The sequence below is a fragment of the Takifugu flavidus genome, chromosome 4, assembly GCF_003711565.1.
Source record: "Takifugu flavidus isolate HTHZ2018 chromosome 4, ASM371156v2, whole genome shotgun sequence".
Lineage (NCBI taxonomy): Eukaryota > Metazoa > Chordata > Actinopteri > Tetraodontiformes > Tetraodontidae > Takifugu > Takifugu flavidus.
Genome location: NC_079523.1, coordinates 14,086,844 through 14,100,762, shown reverse-complemented (window position 1 = coordinate 14,100,762; position 13,919 = coordinate 14,086,844).

Here is a 13,919-nt window from a genome sequence, read left to right as displayed (position 1 = left end):
GTGTAACTCTGCTGGTGTGTAACCCTGCTTGGGTGTAACTCTGCTGGTGTGTAACCCTGCTGGTGTGTAACGCTGCTGGTGTGTGTGTAACCCTGCTGGTGTGTGTGTAACGCTGCTGGTGTGTGTGTAACCCTGCTGGTGTGTGTGTAACGCTGCTGGTGTGTGTGTAACCCTGCTGGTGTGTGTGTACCCTGCTGGTGTGTGTAACGCTGCAGGTGTGTAACCCTGCTGGTGTGTGTAACCCTGCTGGTGTGTACCCTGCTGGTGTGTAACCCTGCTGGTGTGTAACTCTGCAGGTGTGTAACCCTGCCGGTGTGTAACCCTGCTGGTGTGTAACCCTGCTGGTGTGTGTGTAACCCTGCTGGTGTGTAACTCTGCAGGTGGTGTAACCCTGCAGGTTTGTAACTCTGCTGGTGTGTAACCCTGCTGGTGTGTGTGTAACGCTGCTGGTGTGTAACCCTGTTGGTGTGTAACCCTGCTGGTGTGTGTGTGTAACTCTGCTGGTGTGTAACCCTGTTGGTGTGTAACCCTGCTGGTGTGTGTGTGTAACTCTGCAGGTGTGTAACCCTGCCGGTGTGTAACCCTGCTGGTGTGTAACCCTGCTGGTGTGTGTGTAACCCTGCTGGTGTGTAACCCTGCTGGTGTGTAACTCTGCAGGTTTGTAACTCTGCTGGTGTGTAACCCTGCTGGTGTGTAACTCTGCAGGTTTGTAACTCTGCTGGTGTGAACCCTGCTGGTGTGTAACTCTGCAGGTTTGTAACTCTGCTGGTGTGTAACCCTGCTGGTGTGTGTGTAACGCTGCTGTGTGTAACCCTGTTGGTGTGTAACCCTGCTGGTGTGTGTGTGTAACTCTGCTGGTGTGTAACCCTGTTGGTGTGTAACCCTGCTGGTGTGTGTGTGTAACTCTGCTGGTGTGTAACCCTGCTGGTGTGTAACCCTGCAGGTGTGTAACCCTGCTGGTGTGTAACCCTGCTGGTGTGTAACTCTGCCGGTGTGTAACCCTGCCGGTGTGTAACCCTGCTGGTGTGTAACCCTGCTGGTGTGTAACCCTGCTTGTGTGTAACTCTGCTGGTGTGTAACCCTGCCGGTGTGTAACCCTGCTTGTGTGTAACCCTGCTGGTGTGTAACCCTGCTGGTGTGTAACCCTGCCGGTGTGTAATTCTGCTGGTGTGTGTGTAACCCTGCTGGTGTGTAACCCTGCTGGTGTGTAACCCTGCTTGTGTGTAACTCTGCTGGTGTGTAACCCTGCTGGTGTGTAACCCTGCTTGTGTGTAACCCTGCTGGGTGTAACCCTGCTGGTGTGTAACCCTGCTTGTGTGTAACCCTGCTGGTGTGTAACCCTGCTTGTGTGTAACTCTGCTGGTGTGTAACCCTGCCGGTGTGTAACCCTGCTTGTGTGTAACTCTGCAGGTGTGTAACCCTGCAGGTTTGTAACTCTGCTGGTGTGTAACTCTGCTTGTGTAACCCTGCCGGTGTGTGTGTAACGCTGCTGGTGTGTAGCCCTGCCGGTGTGTAACCCTGCTGGTGTGTAACCTGCTTGTGTGTAACTCTGCAGGTGTGTAACCCTGCTGGTGTGTAACCCTGCTGGTGTGTAACGCTGCTGGTGTGTGTGTAACCCTGCTGGTGTGTAACGCTGCTGGTGTGTGTGTAACCCTGCTGGTGTGTGTGTAACGCTGCTGGTGTGTGTGTAACCCTGCTGGTGTGTGTGTAACCCTGCTGGTGTGTAACCCTGCTGGTGTGTAACCCTGCTGGTGTGTAACTCTGCAGGTGTGTAACCCTGCCGGTGTGTAACCTGCTGGTGTGTAACCCTGCTGGTGTGTAACCCTGCTGGTGTGTGTGTAACCTGCTGGTGTGTAACCCTGCTGGTGTGTGTGTAACCCTGCTGGTGTGTACCCTGCTGGTGTGTGTGTAACCCCTGGTGTGTGTGTAACCCTGCTGGTGTGTAACTCTGCAGGTGTGTAACCCTGCTGGTGTGTGTGTAACCCTGCAGGTTTGTAACTCTGCTGGTGTGTACCCTGTTGGTGTGTAACCCTGCTGGTGTGTGTGTAACCCTGCAGGTTTGTAACTCTGCTGGTGTGTAACCCTGTTGGTGTGTAACCCTGCTGGTGTGTGTGTGTAACTCTGCTGGTGTGTAACCTGCTGGTGTGTAACCCTGCTGTGTGTAACCCTGCTGGTGTGTAACCCTGCTGGTGTGTAACTCTGCAGGTGTGTAACCCTGCCGGTGTGTAACCCTGCTGGTGTGTAACCCTGCTGGTGTGTAACCCTGCTGGTGTGTAACCCTGCTGGTGTGTAACTCTGCAGGTGTGTAACCCTGCGGTGTTGTAACCCTGCTGGTGTGTAACCCTGCTGGTGTGTAACTCTGCAGGTGTGTAACCCTGCCGGTGTGTAACCCTGCTGGTGTGTACCCTGCTGGGTGTGTGTAACCCTGCTGGTGTGTAACTCTGCAGGTGTGTAACCCTGCAGGTTTGTAACTCTGCTGGTGTGTAACCCTGCTGGTTGTGTGTAACGCTGCTGGTGTGTAACCCTGTTGGTGTGTAACCTGCTGGTGTGTGTGTGTAACTCTGCTGGTGTGTAACCCTGTTGGTGTGTAACCCTGCTGGTGTGTGTGTGTAACTCTGCAGGTGTGTAACCCTGCCGGTGTGTAACCTGCTGGTGTGTAACCCTGCTGGTGTGTGTGTAACCCTGCTGGTGTGTAACCCTGCTGGTGTGTAACTCTGCAGGTTTGTAACTCTGCTGGTGTGTAACCCTGCTGGTGTGTGTGTAACGCTGCTGGTGTGTGTAACCTGTTGGTGTGTAACCCTGCTGGTGTGTGTGTGTAACTCTGCTGGTGTGTAACCCTGTTGGTGTGTAACCTGCTGGTGTGTGTGTGTAACTCTGCTGGTGTGTAACCCTGTTGGTGTGTAACCTGCTGGTGTGTGTGTAACTCTGCTGGTGTGACCCTGCTGGTGTGTAACTCTGCTGGTGTGTAACCTGCTGGTGTGTAACTCTGCTGGTGTGTAACCCTGCTGGTGTGTAACCCTGCAGGTGTGTAACCCTGCTGGTGTGTAACCTTGCTGGTGTGTAACCCTGCAGGTGTGTAACGCTGCTGGTGTGTGTGTAACCCTGCTGGTGGTGTGTAACCCTGCTGGTGTGTGTGTAGCCCTGCTGGTGTGTGTGTAACCCTGCTGGTGTGTGTGTAACCCTGCTGGTGTGTGTGTAGCCCTGCTGGTGTGTGTGTAACCCTGCTGGTGTGTGTGTAGCCCTGCTGGTGTGTGTGTAACCCTGCTGGTGTGTGTGTAGCCCTGCTGGTGTGTGTGTAGCCCTGCTGGTGTGTGTGTAGCCCTGCTGGTGTGTGTGTAACCCTTCCCGCCCTTTTCCTGGACAGACAGAAACAGTTGGAGGCGAAATGTGTAGAAATAAAACGTAATCCTCCAAATCCCCTCAACACGAATCCTTCCTGTCGTTCTTTCATTTTCATTCTTTTATCTCAGCCGCAAAACAAAAGATTTGATGCCATTTACATTTTCATGAAGAGAGGACAGCTGGTTTATTCCCACCACTTCATCAGACTAATCAGCCACTTGTGCACACACACACACACACACACACACCACACACACACACACACACACACACGCTGGGGTGGTCCACTTCCTCTTTCTCGACAAAACGCACCATTTTGGAATGGAAGGAATAGAAAAGGTTGATGGTTCATTCCTCTGGTAGTTCTAATGTGATTCAGAACACCTACAGCCTCATCTGCATATTCCTCTGGGGTTGATGTTTGGGACAGCTTTGCTGAGTTTCACACACACACACACACACACACACACAGAGAGAGAGAAACCCCTCCCCGGGACCCACAGAGCATAGCGGGGGATTTTTTTCTGATTCACCTCTGGTTTCAGAGTTGTCTCAGAAATTGCTTGATTTTGAAGTCTTTCCGTTTGGTTTTACTGGAACGCCGCAACACTGAGCAAGAAGAAAACCCCCACATCACACCCCCAGTACCTGAAGAAATATCAAGCTAAACACGGGGAGGAGCTGAGAACACCGGTGGAATAGCTTAACCATGAGTAGAAAGTGTTTGAGCGCTGTTCACACATTAGCTACTATGCTATGGGAGGTGTGCACACGGCTACACGTTACTTTCCGGTCTGGCATGAAGGCATGAATCTTAAAAGAATCAGAAGATACAGTTTGTTGTTCATGGTATAGCATTTCAGATTTTACACAACTTAAACTTGGGGAACAAAAACATCACATTCATTCACGCTAGCAGCAAACGGGTCTGACTCTCTGAAGGACACTCTGACTTTTAAAGTCCAAAATGATGTTGAAGAACACTAAAACAGTATATTTACTAAAAAACTTCAGCAAGATCATGATGGATCTGCACCACAACCCTTCGCTGACTCCCTGGGCCGGGCCAGAACTCCTCCTTTTAAAGGCCAGGCCTCCCACTGGACCGGACGGACCTTAATCAAACGTTTAATCCAACCAAACCTGTTATTTCCATGACCAAACACAGCAGGGTCGACCATAAAAAAGCCTATATGCAATTAGAGAGGCAAGTACCCATTTCCACTAAACCACCGCTGCGATCCAGAATACGGTGCCGAACGTGCCCCACTTTCAGAAAGGCATTATAAAAGGCAGCCCGATGCCACACACGGGTCCTTTCCCACTGCCATGGAAACACGGCGCTAGCAGGCAGGCAGGGCGAACAATCCAAGACAAACATTGTGCGACTATCAGACTATCCCGATGACGCTGCCTGGCTGTGGTGTAGTGGTGGTGATGTAACGTCAGTGGTGAACTGGCACGCTGGTGCACGGTCGAGTGGTCACATAAACTGGGTCAAACACACCAGACGTGGTTACCGTTGTGGGGGGGTGGAGAGGAGACCCGGGGCCATGACAGAACACAACAAAACTCACCCTAATGACACAACACAAGCGGCAGCAACACAGATGTTTCCCCGAGTGTGCTGGTGGACATATATGTGTGAGGCCCGTGTGGGCGAGCTAGGGGCTAGCACGTGCGCCTGTGCGGGGCGACACACCGCTATCTGTAATAAAGGCATTTTCAGCGGAAAGAGCCAAACAAAAGGCCAAATAAAACAAAAGGCCGCGCGGCGTATGGGTCCCAGGCCATCGGCGGCGGTTTTCAGAGCGACCCTTTCACGAGTCGGAGCGCTAAGAGAAACAAACATCTTGGTTTTGTTGAGAATTTTCGCAAACACATTCGGCTTGTTGCAGCAGGAAGCTGTTTGGTTTTAACTTCATTCATGTCGAAATGTGTGTGTGTGTGTGTGTGTGTGTGTGTGTGTGTGTGTGTGTGTGTGTGTGTGTGTGTAGAGCGTTAGCACGTGGGCTATTCCGCTGCGCTGAAGAATCCCCGGAGCTCAGTGGATGAACACTATTTCTAATCTGATTGTGAACTGGTTTAACTGAAAAGAAGCCAGTGTAAACAGAAACCCACTCCCACTCGCCCCCTCCGGTCAACAGTGACAGTTAGATAAGCAGCGGCAGCGGCAGCAGAGATAAGCTCTGCCCTGACAGGAACGTTCTGTTGCCACATAGCTCACATGCAAAACCCATTCATCTGCCCTCAGGTGGACTCCATGCAAATGCCATTCAAATATTTCACCTCTGGCGAGGAGACGCTTCGACACCAAACTTCTTGAGCAATCCCCAGTTTGGGTTCTTTCTATCTGGCTAACCGCCGGACATGTTCAGGCGGCACCTGCAGCAGTTGGGCCCTATCAGGTTTTTGACTGGGCTGCTTTCGCTCTTGCTCAAGGGGCCGTTAAACTGATAAACTTCTCTGGGGTTTTTTTTCGCTCCTTATTCCTCTTAAATCCGTAGATGGGACCAACCCTCCTGTCCTACAGAACACGAAGCTCTCACATGTTTAAGGACTGCCCCCGTCAGTCGGCCATTGATCTCATGGTTGGCTCTCAGACGAGTGGGGTCGGGGCCACTCGTCACCTCAAACAAGCCCCTGGGCGCTAGAGCCTATCCACTGGGTCTGCTCCATTCAGCTTCTGCAGGAAGCTGCCTCCAGGACAGGCCAGGCCAGGCAGGGTGCAAATAGAATGCAAATCTTCCGCTCAGGAATGTGAAATTCCTCAGCATCGGGGGAATTCTGGCATTAAACTCCATAAAACAAGTTGAAGAGGAACGTTCGACTCAACGGTCCGTTTGCTTTTTCACGCTGATCCGACGTTTCTTTCAGCAGAGCCCCTGAGTTGGGATTTTAATTTGAAAAGAATCTTTAAAATACCAAAGAAATGTCCTTTGGATTTCCTGTTTTTAGCCTGTCCCTCTGCAAAACAACTCCAAACACCATGAACACATCTGAATGAAAGCTCTAGCAAACATTGCTAATGGGCCAAGGAAGAGCTGATTAAATTTGGGGAGCGTTCCAGATTCCAAAAGGACTTTGATCTTCCAAAGATGAAAGCCAAAGGGTTCCGATCATAAAGCAACCTGTTATGTAACCTGCATTATTACTGTGTCTGAGGTCTGCGTATTTAAAGTGGCGCCTGCAGGGTGCCGCTCAGCCATGGGGAGGCTGTGGGGAGATGCTGCAGGGGTCAGAGTTCAGGCACCGCATTGCTGACACTCAGGATGTGGACTGTGGGGCAGGTTCGGACGGGTCCTGAAGGCAGGGTTGACAGAGACGGACCTCTGACAGGATGACCAACCCTTGTGCAGAGGTGATCCCGACTGTGGAGGTTGTTGGAATTACACCAACAGGTAACTGTGAAAAAGGAGACATTTCTGAAGGATCCTCAGCATGGGAGGAACCCGGGCACCGGGTTACCCTGGAGACGGAGTGGCAGAGAGAAGGAGACGTTAGCGAACTTCACCAGACGCGTTGAGGATATCTGCGCTGTTAAACGGCACCATTTGTGAGTGATTGGTGGGGAAAACTCATTAGTCCACAGTGAAAGAGAGGCCGGTGTTGCCTTCAGGGACTGGAGGATTCCAATGAAAGAGCAGGATAAGCTACAGATTCACAGTTGAAAGTGATTAATTGAATTGTAGTCTAAAATGCAAGCCAAAAAAAGATCCTGTCAATAAAGTTACCAAATAACCAGAGGAAAATCCATTCTACTCATCTCTAAATCAAAATGACTTGGATGATCATAAACACATGAATCAGCTTCTGGCAGCATTTTAACAAAAACAAGATCAACTTTAGCAGTTATCTTAAACATCAAACTCACCTTCTGCCATTAACACGTGACTATAAACCAATGGGTGAACGGGATCCGCCCTGGGTGGCTGCATGAAACAAACTCCACTTCCCAGGGTGCATCAGCACACCTGTGGTGCCTTCACGAGAATCAGACATATGGGCGTCACACAGAAAACAAAGTTAAGGCATGAAAGCTGGCTTATGGACATCCAGGATGAGCTGCTGGTGTTGGATATGGAAGAAATGTAGGGAAACGGTCCTGTTGTGGTGAGAGCCACGGGCCTCAGGTTGCTCAGGACCTGGCTGGGGGCCCTCTCTAAGGGCCCTGGCTGGGGGCCCTCGCTGGGGTAGGGTAACGCCTGAACCTGAGTGTTGAGTGTTGATGCAAATCTGAGACCCCTCGGGATTTCATTAGCACCTCTCAGACAACAAAGAACAGCTTTTTAATGGCGTGTAATAACAGCTCCATGGGAGGTTAATGGCTGGGTTCTCCTCCACACTGGGGGGGTGCAGGCCTCCACCAAGCAGCTCATTCCACACATATCGGATCAATAGCAGTTATAGGAAGTTACATGCGTGGCAACTAAGGTCTGTGTGTGTCTCTGCTGAAGGGGGTCTTTGGCGAGAGCTGCACAGAGATGTGCTGACATTTTATTGCCCTCTCTATGTTCTGTGCATCTCTAGGGGCAATAAAAGCTCACTTATAGAAGTTGTCTTTATGATCTTTGGAAGATCAAAGGTCAGAGTCCCTCTAGAACCCAGAACATCACCCAAACTGAAGGAGCTAACGAGTGAAGTAGATTAGAGTAGATGAAACCCCTAAAGTGACACTACCAGAGATATTGGAAGCCCCGCTAAGCTGCCCTCATGAGGGTTACACCACCCTCCCAGCGTCACCCAGGCAACCTCCTGGGTGTGTTGAGACAGGCAGGGCAACAGAGGGTAACAGCAGCAGGAGGGGGTGATGTTACGACCCCCCAACCCCCCCTAGGAACACGGATCACAGGTGTGCAGGTCTGGACTTGAGGTTAGCGCTGATTAGCGGAGAATGAGAAGAACCTGGCCGTGGAGACCACTTTAAGGAGACGTTGGTTTGAAAGGTTGTGCCTTTTAATGGTTTGGACTGACACATACAGGTGACACCCGAGGTGGGACGTGTTGTTCCATTTCATCATGCCGCCCTGTGAACAGGAACCTGTGCCAGGCTTCATGTGCAGGATTATCAGGCTCTGTGCAAATAGGAGTATTTGCATGTTGCGAAAGAGCAAAAGAGAGTTCACGAGCACGACTTGTCAACCGTGCACCTGCAGACGTGACACTGGTTCCCAGAGTGCAGCTGCTCATTCATACACAGAAGAAGGAGAGAGTGACGCTAACACACAGAAAACAAACACAGCTAAAGTCAATACTGAGAGGCAACGGCACAAACTTCCAGGAACGACTCACCCACCCACACACACACACACAAACACACACACGCGCGCGCGTGCGTGTGGGTATAACTGTACATAACACGTCGGTATGTTTCTTTAAAAGAAACAGCCTCAGTCACCTGACCAAGCTTCATTATCTGATGAGCTCATGGGCCAGTAGCTGTGTGTGTGTGTGTGTGTGTGTGTGGTGTGTGTGTGTGTGTGTGTGTGTGTGTGTGTGTGTGTGTGCGTGTGTGTGTGTGTGTGTGTGCGTACCTATATACCTATATTCAATAAACACTCTCTTGGGTAGATAAGGACTTGACCTTCCTCAGTAGCTAACAGGCTACATGATATCAAAGGGATTAAAGGCTGAGTTGTTTCTGTCATATCTCTTCATATTTACACTCACAGTGTTTGCTGAGTGTTCATCATAACATCTGTGCTAACACAAAGGATACAGGAGGACTGGAGCTGCTAATGAAGGTGATGGATGGATGGATGGGTGGATGGGTGATGGGTGGATGGATGGATGGATGGATGGTGGATGGATGGATGGATGATGGGTGGGTGGATGGGTGGATGGATGATGGGTGGATGGATGGATGGATGGATGGATGGATGGGTGGGTGGATGGTGGGTGGGTGGGTGGATGGATGATGGGTGGGTGGATGGGTGGATGGATGGATGAATGGGTGGTGGATGGGTGGATGGATGGATGGATGGATGGGTGGTGGATGGATGATGGATGGATGGATGGATGCTGGATGGATGGATGGTGGATGGATGGATGGATGATGGATGGATGATGGTGGATGGATGGATGGATGGCTGGATGGATGGATGGATGGCTGGCTGGCTGGCTGGCTGGCTGGATGGATGGATGGCTGGCTGGCTGGCTGGCTGGCTGGATGGATGGATGGATGGATGGCTGGCTGGCTGGCTGGCTGGCTGGCTGGCTGGCTGGATGGATGGATGATGGTGGATGGATGGATGGATGATGATGGATGGATGGATGGCTGGCTGGCTGGCTGGCTGGCTGGATGGATGGATGGCTGGATGGATGGATGGCTGGATGGATGGATGATGGGTGGATGGATGGATGGCTGGATGGATGGCTGGATGGATGGCTGGATGGATGGATGGATGGATGATGGGTGGATGGATGATGGGTGGATGGATGGATGGATGGATGGATGGATGGATGGAACCAACGTTTGACCTTTTACCGGACCGGCAGACAGACAGACTGAAGGGTCCTTGAGCTAAATGGCCAAAGATCAACCATCCGTCCATGCGTCCGTCCATGCGTCCGTCCATGCGTCCGTCCATGCGTCCCTCCGTCCGTCCATGCGTCCATCCATGCGTCCATCCATGCGTCCGTCCATGCGTCCCTCCGTCCATGCGTCCGTCCGTCCATGCGTCCGTCCATGCGTCCCTCCGTCCATGCGTCCCTCCGTCCATGCGTCCCTCCGTCCGTCCATGCGTCCCTCCGTCCGTCCATGCGTCCATCCATGCGTCCGTCCATGCGTCCCTCCGTCCATGCGTCCGTCCATGCGTCCGTCCGTCCATGCGTCGTCCATGCGTCCGTCCATGCGTCCGCCCATGCGCCCGTCCGTCCATGCGTCCGTCCATGCGTCCGTCCATGCGTCCTCCGTCCGTCCATGCGTCCATCCATGCGTCCATCCATGCGTCCGTCCGTCCATGCGTCCTCCGTCCGTCCATGCGTCGTCCATGCGTCCGTCCATGCGTCCCTCCGTCCGTCCATGCGTCCGTCCGTCCATGCGTCCGTCCATGCGTCCGTCCATGCGTCCGTCGGTCCGTCCATGCGTCCGTCCATGCGTCCCTCCGTCCGTCCATGCGTCCATCCGTCCATGCGTCCGTCCATGCGTCCGTCGGTCCGTCCATGCGTCCCTCCGTCCATGCGTCCCTCCGTCCGTCCATGCGTCCGTCCGTCCATGCGTCCCTCCGTCCATGCGTCCATCCATGCGTCCGTCCATGCGTCCCTCAGGGAAGGAGAGAGCGAAGGAGTGAGCAGGTGGTTCGGGTGTGTCTCCCAATAATGAGCCCTGATACAGGAGCTCTTTTCCAATAGTTCCCTGTGTGTGAGCACACAGAAGAGCCTGTCGCGCATTAACGAGACCCAATTAGCTGTATTAAGATGATATACACACACGTTATGATACACACACACACACACACACACACACCCGCTGTTGTGTTCACAGTTGTTGCTACATGATGTGGTTTCTGAAAGTCTTTAGAGACTTCCTGTTTTTGAAGAAGCCTCCTGTCATGAGCATTCTCACTCCAAACCACACATCCTTCTATCGTCTTTCTAATCTTTTATGCAATTTTGAGTTTTCAATCTTAGTGAAAGCGTAAGGTGACTCATTAAGAGCTGATTAACAAGCGAGTGGAAGAGTCCATTGTTCTCAGGAATTGCGTTTGTCAGGGTTGCTCACAGCTAACGGTAAATCTCGGATTGCTATTAAGTTCATCTGATGTTTACAGCTGTAAGCACCTAAGTGAGACTTGGGGCCTGGTTGCAGCAGGAAAAGCTTAGACAGTTCTTTGAGGGTGAAGAACATGATTTTAAAAAACATAAATCTGACATTTGGCTGGCATTTGGTAGAGAACTTTGGTATTAAAACCGCATGAATGCACTTTATTCTGCTCCAAATTCATGTGCAGTCTGTTTGTGGCCCCTGTGTCTGGCAGGACGTGTATCTGTGCTCTATATTGATGCTCTCTCTCTCTTCCAAACCTGAGAAGTGACCCCAGTGTTGACCCCTCCAAAGAACCAACTCAAAACTCCACATTGCTCCACATGGGTTTGACTCTTCAGGAAGAGGAAGCCCAGCCCCATCAGAGGTCGCTGTTCAGCAGCGCACGGCAAGATCAGCAACAACAAATCCCAACAATAATGTTTCGTGCTAACTGAGCCGTGTGCCAGTCCGCCGGCCAGGTGGAGGATGCATGTCTCTTCCTCTAAAGTTGATCCTTGCAGTGGTGGAAGGCCCTGGTGGGGCCTCTACTCTGACCTACATGCGTCTGACGCTGTGTAGGCAACACTTGTGCTCTGTACATGCATCGGTTATGTAAAATAAAACAGAAGGAAGTAGCAGAACAGAATGTGCTCCCTCAGCAAACCTACCCTGGGTAAATAAAGATTAACTAGACAAAAACCCCTTAGCAACATTTTTCTCTTAAGCTACTTCTCCTTGCTGACAAAAGTCATCCGTCAACTCTGTGGTAAAGGGAATGAAGGCACTCCCAGGCTTTGTGTTCCTTTGTCTGGCTGTCATTTATCCAGATGATGTTTGTTAGTTTATTTGTTGGAGGGGGGGGGGGGACGGCTTAATTGCTAAACTACCATTCTGTGGCAAAGCTGTGGCTTCAAAGCTCTCCAGCCCTTCACAACTGTGGTGGCCATCTAATAATCCCGGCAACTGTGGGTGAGGCAACAATCGATCGGACCTCAGCTTCCGCAACAATCTGCAACTGTTTGTAAAACGTGAACTCCTTTGATAAGCAAACTGGCACTTACGGCCGAATTAAAGGCCAGCCCACAGCTGGATTTAGGCACTGAGAGATTAGTCCACACCCATCTCCAGGAGGGGGTGCAAATATGGGAAGGCTTTAGTGATTTCTATAGAGGGGTTACAGGAAATGTACCTCCTCCCCAGCCTCCTCCAAGGCACGGTGTGTGTTCATGCAGAGGCAGCATCTCGACACCTACAGGCATTCCGCCCCACCCGTTCTTCTTCAGACGGATCCAAATGGGCCATTCAAGAAGGCGGATGCAGCTGATGCAAGAGTGCTCGAAACACTCTCTCAGAAACAGAACGCAGATGATCCTGGGGGTGAGTGACCCCTGGCTATCAAAAGTTGGCACTTACTTTAGGGGACTCCTCAACCCTAGCCTGGTCGGGACCGATCCTTTCCTTTACCGTTTTCTTTTTCATTGACGGTAGGAAGGAAAACCTTCAACCGCAACGTCCAATCCTGGTTGCTCGCTAAAGAGGTCACCTCTGAGGAGGTGGACATGGCTCTTCCTGGTCAGTGTATCACTCGCCTCGAACCGTAGGGGAAGTCACTCACTATGGGACCACGTCCCATCCACACAGAACATTGCAGCCCTCAGAGTCCTGAAAAAAGCAACCTTCCACCCTCTACCAAGTCCTAGTCGTCACTTTTTACAGTTTGACACGGTTCCGTTGTCATCCCGTGGATTCTCCCACCAAGGACGGAAACTGCCAACATTCTTTTCTTCACCACCTTTGATTTTTTAATTGCATTTTTGACAGTTCACACACAGACACACGCACACACGCGAGAATCCCACTCATGGGAATCAGCATGTTGGCGTATTTGGTTTGGCAAATGTTCCAACTGTTATACAAACGAGCATCGAGGGTGTGTCTGTTAGTCACCAACACATGAATGAGCGCGTGCGCTCAGAGGAAAACCCGATAGGCTTCAGGTTAAAGCAATAAACCTACAACTGTGGAGTTCCGACCGGAGCATACTTGTTCACTTGGCTCTGTAGGTGTGTTTACTCACCGACATCCCTTTGTTTGCACCCCGTCCGCCTCCGCTGCCTTCTGCTCCGATAAGGAACAGTCTTCTGCATACAGGACAAAGTTTCTGGAAGATTATTTCCAGCACAGTCATGTTTCCAGCCTGACCATCCACCGCACCTTCAAATTTCTTTACTTCATATCAGCTCAGCTCCTCCTCCTGCATCCTTGATATTACCGTAATTAATTTGCTTTTTCGAAGCGAGGTATGCTACACGTGCCACTTTATTAGGTCCGCCTCGCTAGCAAAAGGGTTGGACCCTTTTTTGCCTTCAGAACTGCCTTAATTCTTCACTATATAGATTCATCAAGGTGCTTGAAATACAGTTTCTGCTGATTTGTTGGCTGCACATCTATGTTGCAAATCTCCAGCTCCACATTTCGAAGGGGATCTATTGGATTGAGATCTGGCGAGGCGCCGGTCCAAGAGAAGCAACCAAATCTCCACACGATCGTACAGAAAAGGTTCAAAGACTCAGGGGAGACCTGGTCCCTGTAAATACTACGACTCCCAGACGGGATGTAGACGAAGTTTAGGAAACACCTGTATAGACTGACAGAAACTTTGGAAAAAAGAAAAGAAATGAAGGACAAAAGGTGACATGGGGTCCTGACGCGTGGTCGTGCCTGTTCAGCGGAAATTGTGCAACACAACAGAGTACAGGTGCAACATGGGAAAATGAGATAATCCAGGGATCATGGAACCTGACAATAACACACAGGACAATGAACAGAA